Below are 17641 nucleotides of genomic sequence, written 5' to 3'. Positions count from 1 at the left end.
TACCGCTGATATCTCAATCAAGATTTAAGAAAAATTATTGCCTCCATAAGGACGTTCAGTTTTGTTTTGCTTTTCTAACATGTCTTGAATTAAACAAAACATGTTAACAAGATTGTAACGAAAACTCTGCATGATGTAAACATTCAAAGAAAGAAATTCTAGATTGATTATATTCTGGGACCGCAAAGATTTTATTACTAGATATCGCTGAAGCAGTGGAACCAGAGGCCGTGAAAGTAGGGCTCTAGGGGGGATGGGGTGGGAGAGGGGAAGACTTTGGAGAACTTTCCCCCAATTAAAAAAAAAACTCCATAAGATGTAAATGCGATAAATTGAGCTGAATTTTATTTTTCCAGGATTAAAATACGTATTCAGTAGGTTTTGAGGGCCAATTGCCAACTCATGAATGTATCGGAATAAAAACTCAAGAGCAAAAGCCAGATGCCTGTGGTTTATGTAAACTACATAAAATCACGGGGTTTTCATATTTAGATGGATCATGGACGGATATAAAATGATAGATAAAAAATCAGTTGTTACGGCTTGTCGTGGATTTTCAGGTGCTTATTAATTGTCCTAAGTTTCCAAATGTTTTCATTTACAAACACTTGTCTAATATTTTAAGTTTCTGAAACTGCAACAGGCACCATTTCCTTATTTCCCTTCTTAGAAGTACATGGGAAGAGAACCAAAGAAATACTTCTAAGTGAAGCGCGTCCTTGCTGCCTGATCTCAGAACAATGGGAAGTGTTTGGCCACTTCTGCAAGGATGCTGGGTGTGGGGGGAGGAGGTGAGGGGACTTCAGTTGCCGGCCGTGGTCCCACCTCCTTAGCAGGCTTTGAATAACGCCCATCTAAGCACCATTCTTGGGGTGCAAGGAGGGAAAAGGAGAGCGCTCGTTCGGGTGGGAGAAGTAGGAAGTGGGGTGTGAGGGGCTTTCTACCCCGTCCTGGTGAGGAGGGTGTATCAGGAAAGCCCTCTGGGACTGAGGGGTCCCCCGCAAGGTGAAGGGGGTCTGCCTCGAGGCCCGCCGGTGGTGCGGGCGCCTCCGCTGCGGTTCGCTCCTGCCAGCGGTGGCTCTGGCCTTCCGCGCGCCCGCCGCAGCCGCGAGCGACCGGGACTGGGAAACCCGCTCCCTCCCCGGCGGCGCCTATTACCAGCAGCTGCTTCTGCTTAGCCCTGCGAGGATCAGTTTGCCCGAACCCACGGCCTCTCACTGGGCTCCATCTCCTCCCGCCCCTCCCTCCCCTTCCCTTCCCTTCCCCGCCTCCCCCGCCAGCTTCGCAGCGGCCCAGCCCGTCGACGCCGCGGCGCAGACCCGCGCGCAGGTTCCGAGCTCCGGGATGCGGCAGCTGGGGGAGGGAGCGCGAGGGATGAGCCAGGAGGACCACGAGGCTTTAAGCCCACCGAGGGAGGTTAGAGGATGGCTCAGCGGCGGTGATGTTAGGAGGCCGCAGGCGGGAAGGGCGCCGGGCTAGGCTCGCTGGAGACCGCTGCCTCTCACCCGCCGGGGCGCGCCGAAGAAGGCGCGGGAGGCCTGGGCGAGAGAGGGGGGCCCGGGCCCTGCCCGCCACCTGTAGCGTCGGGGAGATCGAACGCGCGGAGAGGGTGCGGGGCGCTGCTGCCCCGGCGCGGGGCCCCGGGGGCTCGGGAACAGCCTGCCCGCGCCGGCACTGGGAGCGCGCGCTGGGACCCCCAGAGGCACGGCTCGCCGGGGCGGCCCCCTCCCTCGTCCTCGAACTCCACTTTCAGCCTGAGCTAGAAACAGACACCCGAGAGGCGAGAACAGGCGCTCACAAAGGTTCGATGGAAACTGGGACCGGAAAGCCAACGCTGGGGTGGGGGTGGGGGGGGCGCCGCGATGAGCGCGGGACCCAGGGCTCGGCTCTGCAGCGCCGGGCGGCGCAGGCCCGGACCCGGCCACCGCGGTGGTCCTGGCTCCACGGGCTGGAGTCGGTTCTCCTCCCAGCGCCGGGCGAGAGTGGGACCCCGGGACGCAGCCAAGAGTAGCCCGGTGAGGACTGGCCGGGCCCCTGGCCCCGGGCTCGAAAGGGGCCTGATGCCGGCCGGCTTGCTGCAGAGGCCTGTTTTGACACCGAGGACGGTCAGATAAGTAAGAATTCGCTTCTGAAGAGAGGTTGCACCTAGGCGTGCGGTAGGATTTTGGAAAACAAGCCTGCGGGGGCTGCGGTGACTTAGATTCCCGCACCCTCGCACGGCTGTGTTTTTCCGGCTTAGCACAATAGTGTCTTGCCAGCCTAGAAGTGACCGCAGCAAAGGGCCTATCGGGTCCTTCTCCCCGCCCACCGCCGGGAGTAGGGGGCTCATCCGTCAGCGGAGGGCACACCCATTCGCGCCTGTGTCATATTTGACAGATGGAAGGGATCTCAGTGACCTTGTAGTCATCCAACCCTGCAGCTGTATGGATGAAGAAATGACATTCCGAGGGGTCAAGTGACCAGTCCAGGATGACACGGCTGTATGCCCAGCCTCTGGAATAATGCCTAGCGCGGGGCGAGCCACCAGTCAATGTGTGTTCAGTGAATGAACACCCAGCCAGGTTGGTCGAAGACTCGGGATCCGAACCGAGGTCGGACTCCCAGTGCATCCTCATTAACCGAAGCGTAACCACGTGCCAGGACGTTTCCCGCCCAATCCTGCGCGCTCCAAGGCCAGGCTACAGCATCCCCAAGCCCAGATGCCCCTTTGCCCACAGATTCCGGCGAACGGAGCCCTTCGCTCTCCTTTACTGATCTCTAAGAAGCCGCGATCTCCAGCCCCGACCGTACCCCCTCCGCGGTTTTCATCCCGCAGTTCTGCGGGCTCTGCAGTGGTCAGTATCATTTCCTCAGCATCAAGAACTGCCGCAGCAGAAAATGACAAGGAGTAAAATCTCTCTCCTCGGTCTCCTTTCTCCTTTAGGAATACCACCCTGCACCCCTGTTTTTCCGGCGACCTTAACCTCGGCCAAGGTCCGTCCCAGGGCAGGGTTGGAGCTTTTAAAGGTCACCTGGGGAGGCTTTAGCATCCCTCCCAACACCCCCGCAGTGAACATACAATCTAAGTGGAAAATAAAAACCTGTGTGCAGTGAGTGCCTCACAGCTTGAAGACCCTCTGTCCCCCAACTCCCAGCCACACTCCAAGCCAAATGTTGCCCTGAGCTAAAGCCTCCTAGAATTTCTGGGGCCACCACTACTCTGGGGGAACCGTGGGACACAGTCCCGGGAGGAAAGGTGACCAGGCGCGGGAAAGTGCGCAGGAGCCCGGACCGTCCGTCCACAGGGAGCGGGCGGAGCTGGACGCAGTCAAACGACGCCCAGTTACCACGGACGGGAGAAACACCTTTGCGAAGGCGCTTGAGAGGCTGTGATTCCTCTCGGCCAAGTGCCACCTGAAGACCAGTAGGGCTTTTTCCAGATAAAGACGCGCTTCCCTAGAGGGCGGATTCGCCAGTTTTCCGGAGATGGAGAGAGATGTGGGGCATATTCGAAATTTAGATCAGCAGCTTACAAACCACTCTTTGACAGAAAAGCGTGTGTAAAACTGGACACGCGTTGGAGGAGCGCCTGCGGGAAAGGCCCACAGGACTTGGCACATTAAAGTAAAATGATCATTGAATGAATAAGCGTGACCATATGCAATAATAACTTCACGTTCTCTCCTTTGGTGAGCCTCAGCCGCTACCATCTTCCCCGTTTTTAAGACTGCTGTGGGACCCACGCAAATAATTTCAACTTCCTGATTATCAGCCTATTGAATGCAAGTGAGATACGGATGGTCTGGCATTGAGGTTCATTCAAACACTGTTGTCAATATTTTCTGAGATTAACTCAGCTCATTGTGATCAGAGAAACAGGAATCCATGTTTATATTCACAATTAAAGGACGTAAAATAAGATACAGTTATTTTTTTGACAGTGGAAAGAAACTGGCTTCTTTGGAAGAAAAAATGGCTGGGAGAGATGCTTTCAGATCTCTTTACTGATAATGAAATTGGGCAGTACATAATGGCTAGGGAATTGGTCACTGTAGCAGAGAAATCATAGCAGTAAAGCTATTTTCATGATGCAACTATCTTTTAAAAATATCCCCAATCTATTGCTGTACCCATGTGTTCATACAGAACCCCACATCTCTCTATTTTCTAATATCAGCAAAAATTCCAGAAAATATTACAACTCATTTAGGGGGAAAAAATGAATAATGGCATTTTCAAAGCCGAGTAGACAGGTGCAAACCTCTCACTTCCCTGAGGTTAAACCTTTGCTTTCCCTTTCTGTTGCAATTTAAACTTGAAAGAATATTCATAGGTAATCTGAAATTCTTGGTGCCAAATCTCTCAACAAAGAGATTTTCTTTTGCATCTACTATATAAAACTAGAGGCAAGATGCGTTTTTTTTTTAATTCCACCTTTTAATGCCACACACTTTGTCTTCCTAGTATATTTCCAAGTATACTTCAAGCAAGCATTGTCAACATGTGAGTCGAAGCAATATAAAGACAAATCTCCCTCAGCCAGTCATTCCGTGAAGTCTGTGGGGATGCACAGTGCTGTTAATTCCTCTGAGCTCCATCTGTGGGAATGATGAAACTCAGCCATTATGGAAGATTATGAGGTTAAATTAATTAGGTTCTTCCATTATACTGCAGTCTTTTGGAGATGCTTGCCATTTCCCCTTTAAATGTCATTATTTCTAGATCTAGTTTGCAGCTGATGCAATTAAAGAGGAGATAATGTAAATTTAACAATACAAATAACACTTTCTTTCATGTATGTTGAAAGATGCATGAAGAGAGAACCAGCCACATTGTACCTGCCTGCCATAAACAACCAATGTAACTTGTGCTTTAAAAGAATAAAATAAAACCAACCAGTGTGCACTTGGATTCTTCAGTGAATTCTTGAATCAATACTTTTGTTTCATGTTTTCATGTTCTCAGTAATGTTAACATATCCAGTTACAAACTCTTGCCAGTAAGAAAGAAAATATGCCCTGCTGTGCACCCTCCTAAACACTTTTAAAGAATCATGCTTTCTTTTCATTTGGAATTATTATTGTGATTGTCTGCTGTATCTTTGCAATCTTCAATGGATAATAAGTAGACACACTTAATTCCCTGTGCTAATCACCTGAATTGAAAACTAGGGCCACATCGGCAGGACCAATAACCTCTCTGATCTTGTGCAAAAAGGGCACATAGAGGCACAAAAATAGCATTAATTATGATATTTATTCTGCCACTGCAGAAACAGATCAGAAAGACCAGTGGGCTAATGATCTATACAGCAAGTATTAAAAACAGATGTAGTCCTGTTGCATTACAGAGTGAGAATGTATTATTAATACGTGATAAACTGCACATTCCTAATAAAAATAAATGCAATATAATAATTTCTTGATTCTTTTCAGCCTTTCGAGATATATTTTATTAGTTGTATAGTTAATAAAAACTTTGTTAATTCAATAGCCAATATTTCTAGGGCCGATATTTAAACAGATCCCAGATCATAAATAAAAGCCCTTTGTCCACAAAAAAAAAAAAACCCACTTTTGTTTTCTTTGCTCGAGGTATTTGCAGCCTTTCTCTGTTTCCTACGAAATGGCTAAACGTTTTTAATTGTTTGTAAGGGGCACTTCGAGACACGATTCGGCTCATTGAAGTCACAGCCCATTTGGGTGCAGGAGATCCGCCTTCGGCCTTCTTTGGTGGATTTTCCCCGCTGGGTGGATGGGCGTTGCAGTCCGGGTTACCCGCCGCAGCGTCCTCAGTTCAGACATTTACTCAAAGGCGTGACGTCTCCACCACTCCCTCCTCCACTCCGGGGTGCCTGGGTTTGGGCGGGCCTGGCACTGGTGCATTTACTGTGGTTCGTGCAGCCTCGACGGATTCCAGGTGAAGAAAGCTGGCAGCCAGGGCTGCGGAGGTGCGCAGAGAACGCGCGTGTCCGGTAACATAGGCTCAGGCACCCGCAGACGGTGACAGCGCCGAAAGCGGCCTCTGACTTAAGATCTTAAACCCTTGTCCCAAATGAACGTGAAAACCTTTAGGTGGTATCAGTAGCCCGGGAATCTAAAAATGCAAATGTATTTCGAACTGCGAATGTCTCTAGCTTATGGAAATGTACAGTTTAGGAAATGGTAATTGGGTTGAGAATAGGGAACAGAACAATTAAGTCTAAAGATTCCAGCTAACCGAAATATCTCATAAACATTGCACTATCGGATAGCCCAGGGTATGCCACCAGCAATCAGAAAGCCATGGCGTCCGCCCTATCCTTTTTTCCACCTTCTCTCTTAATGTCAGCGTTCCCAAATCGACATTGTTCGTTAATTTCAAAAAAAAAAAAAAAAAGGAGACTCTAGATTTGGGACCTTCGAAAACTTTACCCTTCCTGAACTACTAGAGATATAAAAGTTTACTAAGACTGAGGCAGTCAGATCTGAGGGGGGCGGGGAGGGAGGGAGGGAAGTTGGGGGGGAGGGAGGGAGAGACGGGGAGAGAGGGAAAGAGAGAGCAACATTTTTAAAGTCTGCCCCTCCTCTCTCTCTCTCTCCCTCTCTCTCACGCTCTCTCTCCCTCCCTCACTCTCACACTCTCTCTCTCTCTCTCTCTCTCCCCCTCCCTCTCTCTCTCTCCCTCTCTCTCTCTCACTCTCTCTCTCACTCTCTCCCTCTCTCTCACTACCTCTCTCTCTCACTCTCTCTCTCTCCCTCCCTCTCACTCCCTCTCTCTCTCTCTCACCCTCTCTCTCTCTCCCTCTCTCTCCCTCTCTCTCTCTCTCTCACTCTCTCTCTCACTCTCTCTCACTCCCTCTCTCACTCTCTCTCACTCCCTCTCTCTCTCACTCTCTCCCTCTCCCTCTCTCTTTCTGTCCCTCTGCCTCTCTCTCTCTCCCTCTCTCTCTCTCTCCCTCTCTCTCTAGTGGAGGAAGGGGGAGCCATAAAATTCTCTGCAGCACATGCTATAAATTGCATTTTGCTGAAAGGGTTAATACTTAATTTAAAATCAATGGATATTTTCTTGACCATTTTAGCTCTTCCTGTTCATCTGGGAGAAAATCCAGGTGGCAAATTTAATGTCATTCAGCAAAATTTTCCAGCATAGCCTTGTTCAAGGCAAACATCTTGAGTGGAACAGGTATTATTAGATGCAAATCAAAATCTGTTTTTGTTGACAGAGAGGCAATTAGCATTCATTAAAATATTCAGAACTTTAAAAGTGGGTTCAGTGGATATTCAGTGGAGGGAATGGAACGGATGAATAATTAAGAGCAGGGTCACTGTTGGTAAAGCTCTTCAGGATACCTTTGGACAATCTGATCTCTCAAGCAATAGTCAAAGTTGGTTGGGAGATCAACCCTTGATGCTTCTGTACTGTGAAATAGAGTTAAAGAATTAATCCAGCACTTCTGGAAAGACAAGGAAAAAACGTGGTTTCTGACACTTAAAGGAATTAATCATTTTGAATTAGCCTAAAAAGAAAAATATGAAGACTCATTCTAGGAAAGTTCTTAATCTTTTCTTATTTGTAACATGATAGGGAATACTTTTAATAATTGCATTAACTGCTTTCTGATTCAGACATATTTTTCATGCATTATCAAAATAATCTATTATTTGAACACATTTTTAAAGAAATTCTGTAGAATGCAAAAGGAATTCACCTTGTTTTTAAAAACAGAAACAAAAATGATCCCAGTGTAGGTAAAAAAAATACCTTTTTTTTTCCACAAGAGATGTGATGAAACCAAGCCTCAGAACAGTTTTTAATGTTGATAGAGCAGACTTGAAAAAACTTGTCCTATAAATCAAGCTGTTCTGGGGGCAAACCCATGTTGTTTTTAAACCACAGAGTGGGTCAGTGGGTGTGGTAGTGCACACGGTTGAATGGTGAATGTATAGATTAAAATACATTTTGCCACACTAGTTTCCAGAGGATTGTTTTGGCCTGGTGTTCCAAACCATGAGCCAAAACTTTGGTCAGTATTTTGACAACAGAGCCAGGAAAAACAAAAAAGGCTTAGCCTGTGAAAAAGAAATGAAGATGTAGTGAAGGAAAACAGTAGTCCCTCTGCCACTGCCTTACTCAATCCATATGTGGGCTTAAACACAGGAAATACCCACCATTCACCGCAATCAAGCCAGAGGCTTGTGCATCAGAAAGTGCCTTGTGGAACTAATTGGACTCTATTAAGATTGTCATTGACATGGGAAAGCATTCTGAAATTTTAAATCAGAACATGCAATGTACACAGAAAAAGATAACAGTCACATTGTTGATTCAGGACTACAAATATAGGCATAATACACATATGGACATGAAAGTTCTGTATGCTGTACTCAGTGATATACTGTATTAATGATCATTCGGGAGCATGTTTGTCTTCCTTCACTTTATATATTTGCTTTTCATCTACAACCTTTCCAGAATGGGCAGATTTCACTGAGTATGTTCTGGCACCAGCTCAGAGCAGAGAAAATCTAAGCAATTGAAAATAATAATCAACAAAATTCGCAGTACTTTTGCCATAACGGCAAAGTTTACAGAAAAAAAAAAATATATAGTTTGAAACAATGAAACTTCCAGGGAAGTTTTTCACTCATGAGGTTGGACAAAACCACATGTACTATAAGTATGCATGTGCACACACGCTAATCTAAGTTTGCCAACAAATCTTTGGGAAAGAGTATACTTCAGCATTTCCATTACAGATGTCTTTTAAAATCACCCAAATATGGTGTATGTTGGAAGCTTACCCTCCTTTTGTTCTTCCTATGGCCATCATGTGATTACCTTGAGGACGACCTACAGTAGAGTGTATGCGCTTAGTTCTGACAACTATCTCCATGTTGTGGTTGTCACTCACATTTGTTTTATAGACAAGGCGAACTTGTTGCTAATATTCTTGGGCCTAAAATCTGTATTTGGTTTGCCTTTTTCAAAGTATGATTTCCCACTGTTATGAGGAACATGCTATATCTCATCCCCCTAAAATTTTTGGAAGGCATTACATTGTGTAGTCATTGGGGTCAAGATTTCTTTTCCGTGAAGGTTGACAATAACCATAGCCACCATCTATTTCAGAAGATAATTGATGATTAATATAGACAAGATGATCTCTTACCCAATTTTTAGTCCAATGTTTAACTGCCATTTTTTAGTAGGAAGCTTCTTTATTTTGTTAGTTTCAAAATGTCTTCTTTGTCATGGGTCACTTCTGGTGTAGTTTAGCATTTCTCCAATTTCAAAAACAAAATGATTGCAGCCAGGGAGGGTATGTAATTTGTGTTCATGAAACTTAGATTTACCATGAAGATATTGCCAAAGGAAAGGGAAAGTTGGACAAGCAACAAATCATTGGAAGGCTTTGATGTGTGTGTGTGTGTCTGTGTGTGTGTGTCTGTGTGTGTGTGTTTAAGTACCTTCATAATCTTAGTATAATGAAAATTGAAATCTGATCACCCAATTGCCAGGTTCTTTATACGAGTTCTGAGACCTAATTCCAGATCTTTATATGAATTGACTCAATCAGTCCTCACAACAATCTTTTGGAGTAGGTGAATTTATTATTCCCATTTTATGACAAAACTGAGTCATAGAGAAGTAACTTGTAGAAATCAGAGCGTAAGTAATTTCTTGGCAAATGATAAAACACTGGTTCCACTGGGACCTACACTAAGCTATAAAGTGTGCAGAAAATATTAAAAACAACTTTTAAGGTGATTTAAGCGTCTACAAAACTCCACCCTCATTTAAAAATTTCCTAGCATTGGAAGTAGTATGCAAAAATATCAGGTGAAAAATAGGCAAATAAAGATAAAGAATAGCTACTGTGGAACTATATTATTATATTAGTTTGAGATAATGTCATTTCCCCCCATCACTCCATTGTCTTTCAAATATACACATCATGTGTATACACTTCATGCCAGTTGACAATCATAAAAGGGTCTCACTGAGACAGGGAGAGGTAGGCGACCTGTAAGTGCATTAGTATAAACACTTTTGTTTAGCCACATAGAGAAATTCTCTTCAGTGGGAGAGTAAAGTACTAGCCTATACAAAGGGAGAATGGAAGAATGTGGATTTTACTTTTTTAAAGAAGTTTTTATCCGAGTACAGTTGATTTACAATGCTGTGTTAGTTTCAGGTGTGCAGCAAAGTGAATCAGTTATACATATACATATATCCACTCTTTTTATTTTAGATTCTTTTCCCATATAGGCCATTACAGAGTATCGAGTAGAGTTCCCTGTGCTATACAGTAGTTCTTTATTAGTTATCTGTTTTATATATAGTAGTGTGTATATGTCAATCCCAATCTCCCAATTTATCCCTCGCCCCTGCCCTTATCCCCTGGTAATCATAAGTTTGTTTTCTACCTCTGTGACCCTACTTCTGCTTTGTAAGTAAGTTCATTTGTACCCTTTTTTTTAAGATTCCACATATAAGTGATGTATGAAATTTGTCCTTCTGTGTCTGACTTACTTCACTCAGCATGACAATCTCTAGGTCTTACATTTTTTTTTAATAAAATAATTTTAAGGGGGAAGATGAGATTAAGGAGACAGCCTGGTACAGGAGATAGAGCTTTGCTTCGAAGTCAAGCAAGGCTGTGATCTTGCACAGGGCTAGGGCCTCAGTTTTTCCATCTGCAAAATGGAGGTAGGACAATCTCTTGGTTTTTTAGCATCCTGGGTGACAATGTCCCCTAAACTGGTTTAGCAGCCTGGTTTAAGGCAGATGCTCTGGAATTAGACAGCTGGGTCTGAATCCCGACTCTGTGAGACCAAGGTAAATAAATGAACCTTTTCAGTTTGCATTTCCTCTTCTGCAAAGCAGTTATGAACACAACCACCGTACCACACTGTATTGAGAATTATATCAGATAATGTAGATTAAGCACCTAATAGAATTCTTGGCGTAGAGTAAATGCTCAGTGAGTGCCAATATAATTATTGACATTACTTGAGAAAGAGTAAAACAAATCAATAGGATTTGAATTCCCTTTCTAACAATCCCTTTAAGAAATCTGAATAATAAATTTCTGTTTTCCATATAGTGGAAGCCTAGGTTCTACATTTCTTTTTTATTTCCCTTTGTGATTTTTACATTTGAACTTCAGTTTTTTTCACCTATGAAATGGGTATATATACCCTCTAACTCTGTCGTGGTTTAAGTTTTGAAGATATCATTAAGCCATCTTTACACGGAATTGAATTTCTTAAAATGCAATCTCTATGGTACTGCACATAAAAATTATTAATGAACTGACATTTAGTTAGACATGAGCTATAATTTTGTTAGGCTAAATTCTTAACCTCAGAAACCCAGGGGGTAATTTTGCTTCATTGGCTTGAATAGGATGATAATTTATCCAAATAGCTTTAATTCTAAAAAAGTAGTTTCAGGACAAATGTTTCCTTATTTGAAAACCCATTGTGTATACACATATAATTTTTTTTTTCACATATAATTTTTAAGCAACAACTTACAAATGCCAGTGGAAAAGATAAGTGAAAGAAAGTATAAAATAATATTTCCAGACTTAAAGGAAAGACTGTCAGTTGAGAATGTCATGGGTGACAGTTACACTGTAAGTCACAAGGCACTTTGGACAGTACCTCTGTGTTCTTTATATCCTGACCTTTGTTATAGCAGACTTGGAGTGATCTTGACTAAAAATCACCCCTGAGGGTGCAGTGAAATTTGCTCGTTAAACTATTTTAGTGTTTTTTCTGGATATCATGCATAACATGCTGCTGTCTTTCTGTGGCAGAACCCAAAGCTAATAGCTTTTACTGATTCTGCAGATAAATATCATATGTCACCACTCATTAAAAATCTGTTCTAAAACCCAAATTCCCATTAATCAACATTGTTCTTTGTTTTCAAATAATTAATGCAAAAAATAACACTTAAAAAAACCTTATAGAGAATCTATAGTTAGTTATGGATAGAAACTTTTAACTCGAATATTATAATTTTATAAACTCAGATTTGGCCCCTATATATTTTCTTTATTTCTTTTTAAATATAATCTTAAGTGCTGTCCTGTAGCTCATCTGTCTGTGAGTAACCTGACCATATATTTTATTTTCTGAACCACGATATTTTGAGAGTATTACCCAGAGCGACAGGGATTGTCCTGGGGAAAAAGTGAGGGAAAGTCAGCCTGTCTATAAGCATAGTTTTAATCAACCTAAGGATTTAATTCTGTAGACTGTGGAATAAGTTGGTGGTTTCAGGAAAAAACAGCCATAATTTTTATCAGTTAATACCCATATTGATACCAGAGCATATTGAAAACTAATGTACAAGGATCTTTAAAACCTAATAATTTTTCAAATTAACAAGTGAGTTGTCAGAAATTCATATTACTCCATGCTATTTGTTGTTCTTTGAATTAGATTACATGACCATTTTTGGAAAATACTGAAAACTGAATACTAAATCTAACCTTTTCTTTTTGTGTTATATCTCTGGCTTTTAAAACAGTATGTTGCACTTATGAGGTATTCAGTAAATATCTGTTGAATGGATGAAAAAGTGAACCAAGATGTTTTTGGTTAATCTGGGACTCTCTGGATAATTCAGAGCTAATCAACAAATGAAAAAAATTCCTTATTCCAAATTTCTATGTAAAAAGAAAACCACATTCTACCTCTTTTTGGAAGCAACACATATATGAATATGACCATATTATTTACTAAAAAATCAAGCCATTATCGACACATTACTGAGAGAAACCACACAAATCATTTCATAGACACAGAAATGCTACTTCTTCAACAAAATGAGCAACTTTGCTGTTTTGTCTTAAGGGAGCTATTTTTATGACTAGCATGTTCCTTCAAATTCTTGAGAAATAAGTATCAGCTAATAATGTCTTTTTTTTTTCCTTCACCGTGAGACAGTTATTTAGCAGTAGCTTTTTCATATTTAGATATTATTTAATACCACAAACTAATTTCATCCTCCAGAAAATAAGAATTTTTTGGTATGTCTCATTTGAGAAGCATTATGCCTAGACAATACAAATACTTTATGACATCTTGTTATTGTAGGGTCTCAAGGTTGGACGGCAACTTGCAAGGTATGTGTTATAAACACTTGACCATACATCTTCCACTTCTCAGTCATTCCTGAAATAGCCTTTATTTTCTTGTCCTTGACCCAGCTCTGAGACTTGGGAGACAAAGAAACCACTTTCATGAAGTACTGGCAAGTAGTTGTCTATTTTCTAACACCTCATACTACTCTGGACCTAGGAGTGGTCCTCCCCACTCCTGCTGTCAGATTATTAGTCATCTCCTGTTTGAAACCCATCCCATTTGGCCAGGCCGTTCTTCTTCCAACTTCCCAGCCAATGGAAGACACTGGCCTTTGGCTATGGTCCTTTTCTCTCCCTCAAGCCCTGCCATCATCTTGAGCTACTTTAGGACCCACAGTTTCAACTGCCATAATCAACGCCTCTTGGTTCCTTGTCTCCTCCTGACCTCAGTCTCCACTCCACTTCTGTCCATCAGGCCATAACCTCACACCAGACACTGTCGTCATCTGCAATTTCTCTAACTCCAATATCACTAATTTTGGAATCCATATCTGACCATGACCTTCCTGCTTTCAGCTTGTCTGTTCAACTACCCCCCATGAGGTGATGCTTCTTTCACCTCATTTGGAACCTCTAGGTCACTGACCATTTCATTTTATACAAATATATTAGCCTTTGCTTTTTAAAAAAAATTTCATTCCTATCCAAATTAGAGCTTGCAAGCCATCATTCCAGTAACAAAAACAATCTTTTCAATAACCTAAAGTTCCTCCACCTCTTATCTTTTGACTGTATTTACCTACAAATCACTAGGTTTGGTGAATCCAACTATTTATTTCCTCTGTGTCATATAACATGGCAGCTTGGTTCTACTACATTCATGGCCAACTTCAAATGCGCCCTCACCAATGCTGCATTATTTTGATCAAATCACTTTCTCATTCTCCTTAGACCTCTGATCTGACACCTCTGCCCCTTCCCCAGCAGATGACCTCACCTCCTAAGTTACAAAGAAAATAGAAGGAACCAGAGAGAAACCTGCTCATGTTTTTTAGTTAACACCAAATATACAAAAGTACTTTTATCCATATCTATTTTATATTCCTTCTCTATTTCAAAATAATCTCTAACTTTTCATCTAAAGCTAACTCCTCTGCCATTTAGGAGGTTACTGTAGTTGTCTAAGTGGGATATGATGTCAGCCTAGAGTAAAAGGTGATAATTGGTTACACTCAAGGTATTTTCAGAAGGTAGGATACACAGCACCTTCTGGTGTCTCAAACATGGGTGTAATACAGGAGAAAGAAAAAAAATATCAAGATTGACTCCTATGGGTTCTGCTCTGGTTATAGTGGATTAGAATTTATCAGACCATGCACTAAGAACTGGAGAAACTGGATAAAATATTAAAAACATGGGTATAAAGTCATCACGGAACCACCAAGACAGCCAAAATATGAAGTTCCAAGACCACTCTCCTCCCCCAAAAAGAGTATGTACAGAGAATTAACCCAACATTCAGTGCTGCTTTTCACCTTGAGACATTTACAGATCCACATATGTTCTGAAAAACTGAGCAGAACTCTTAGCACTCTCATGGAGCTAGGGAGACAAAAATGGAAGTTTAGGACTCATCAAGATAGAGGGGCCCTGGAAGAACCTCCGATACTCTGTTGGGACCACTAAAGGGCTAACCCCTCTATGAGTAAAATTGAACTAAAAATGGGCCAGGCTTCCTAAGACTGAAAATCAAATCAGAATCAGCTCAAACACTGATGTCTTTCAGATTTTTTGCTACTTCCTGTTAAATGCAAAAGCAAATTCTCTAAAGGAAAATATCATCCAGATCCTCAAATGTCTGACATTCAACCAAAAATAAACAAGCATATCAGGGAACGTAATGAAATAACTGAAAACCAAGAAAATAATAGAATATAAACAGACCACTTGGAGATTCAGTTATATGAGTATCTGACATGAACTCAAAAAACAAACAAACAAACAAAGAAAAAAACACATATGATTAAAAAATAGACTGCAAGATGGTGAAGCCCAGAAGATAACTAGATATTAAAAAGTATTAAATAGAAATTCTAAGGCTGAAAAATAAAATAAATACAATTAGAGACCTAATAGCAGGTTTAAAAGTACACTAGACACAGCCAAAAAGAGGATTAAATGAAGTGTAAGGTAAGTCAACACAAATAAAGCACAAGGAGACAAAAGTATGAAGAATGTATAAGAGACATGTGAAACATGATGGAAAGATTCAGCAAATTGGTTTTTCAATTCCAGAAGGAAGACAAGGAGGATGGGGCCAAAGATTTGAAGATACAGAAGTCAAAATTTTCCAAAATTGGTGAAGCCATAAAAGTTATAAATTTTGTAATGATATATAGGTTTTTGTCTGAAACCGTGGGTGAATAATAATGACATTTACTAAAGATGTGTAACACTGAGGAGGAGAGTCTTGAACCAGGGTGGGATTAGAGGAATCAAGAATTCAGTTTTAGATATGTTAATGTCAAGATGCTTATTATATCTTGAAAATGTTGCATATGCAATTTGATACAGAACAGATGGGTGAAAAAAATCAGAACCCATAGGTTTTTGTTCTCTTTCTACCTACCAGGCTGCTTTGTGACAGTAGGTACATTACTCTCAGTTCCTTTCTCTACGAATGACTTCTCATTTTTTATTAGGGATTAAAAACTTTATTAAAATACAAGACTATTTGAGTACTTAATGTTATTTTGAATGAGTATTCAAAATAAATTGTGGGATATCTGAAATCTGGTTTTTGAAGAAATTTAGCTGCTGGTGATGAGCCATGAGGAATTCTGGTATGGCTCTGTTCATTTTCTCATTAGAGTTTTAGGGGACTGATTCAGTCATCTTGTCTTGCATTTATTACTCTCTACTCCATGCTTTTCTCTTCGTGGAAATTTAAGGGATGAATTTATTAGATCCTAAGTACTTTGTAGTTGGTTATGATTGTGCAGTTCCCATTGGCATGACTGTAACTGATGATCAATGGAGTTCTTCAGATTTTTATAATCAATGATATGTATCACCCTTTTTTTGTCTGAAAGTTAAAGTTAGAGTGAACATAGGGACAGGGGTGGGGAAGGGTGGCTGTATCACAAGAGAAAATCTTGCAGAGGAATCCTTAATTCAAATACTAAATGTGAATTAAATTTAAAATTTAGCTTTAAATCAAACCAGCCTGAAGTTAGACTAGTCAAATTATAATATAGAGAGAACTAAAAAAAAAAGATGAAAGGTAAATGTCTCTGATATTTAGTTTTAGGATTTGATTAACAATATTGACAGTCAAGATGGATGTATATGTTATTTAAAACAGGAGGAGATCACCTAGGAAGCAGGCCTAGAAAACTGAAATTTTGCAAAGATTTAGCTCTGGCCACACTGATACTTAGGATCTAATTCAAGGAAGAGATTCCAGCAAAGGAGTCTGGGGAAGGATCAGTTAGTTGAGATGGGAGAAAATTCAGGAGAGTTGGAAGTCCTGGAAAGCAAGTGAATAAAGCAAAATTTGATCATTAATACTAGATGTTACTGAAATGGCAAGATGAAAATTGGGAATCCACCACTGGAATTGTAAATTTGGGAGTCACTGGTGACCTTGAGAAAAACTGTTTTAATGAAGTGATAGGGATGAAATTATGATTTGAATGGGTTCATGAGAGAATGGGAGATTTATGCCCTGGTCATGTTAGCCTAGGTTATTCATTTCTTTCCACTAAGAAAACTCAAAAATGGATGAAATATTTGTAAAAACTTCTAAAAGCATTAAAGAGCTAACAAAATATTGAATAACTACAAAGATACTATAAAGGAGGAGATGCAAATCCAGAGAATGGAAATCTGCAATATGGGGCTGTTTTTGCCCTGGGGTATCTATTAATATGAAAGAGTGAGCAGTACATCTAGTAGTTTCAAAGAATTGGGTAGCCAAAGTTTTAGTCTAGAGTTTGCCAAGGGAGAGAGTCTTGTTAAATCATCATATATTTTGGGTTAGTGCCCTGAAGGGATGCATGCTAATAAGGAAAAAGGAAGGAGTAAAACAGCTTTCATGCTGATGCACACTTAAACTCATTTTATTAGTCCAGAAAAATATAAAGCCCTGAAATCAGATTGAAATGATCCTGGATTGTTATTTTTCTCCTAACAAACTGTGTTTGGCAGAGGGAAAAAAAAAAACCCTCTCACATGCATAGATAGATAGATACATGATAAAGAAAGTGTAGTAAATCATTAAAAAATGTTAAAGGTAGAGTCTAGGTGGTGACTCTACAAATGTTCACTGTAAAATTCCTTAAATTTTTTAATATTTTTGAACATTTAAAAAATAAAATATGGCAAAAGAAGACAGCTATCTCTGGAGGAAAGTAATATCATCTTAGGTCTCAAATCATGTTCAAAATTTATTTTTCAAATACAATGTGCAACAGACAATAAAATATAACTAGGCATACGAGAAGACAAGAAAACATGAAGAAGAACCAGCACAAACAACAAAGAACAGAGACCTACAGATATTGCACACAGAAAAGGCAC

General features: G+C 41.1%; 1 protein-coding gene across 1 annotated transcript in view; it reads right to left on the bottom strand.

Moving 5' to 3' along the window:
- The window catches only part of LOC309614787 (uncharacterized protein), a 379456-nt gene that overhangs the window by 146382 nt on the left and 215433 nt on the right, over positions 1-17641 (bottom strand). The window lies entirely within an intron of this gene.

The sequence above is a fragment of the Balaenoptera borealis genome, assembly GCF_965194805.1.
Source record: "Balaenoptera borealis genome assembly, chromosome: 17".
Lineage (NCBI taxonomy): Eukaryota > Metazoa > Chordata > Mammalia > Artiodactyla > Balaenopteridae > Balaenoptera > Balaenoptera borealis.
The sequence above is the reverse complement of the archived record's forward strand: the minus strand, read 5'-3'. Positions and strand labels throughout refer to the sequence as shown.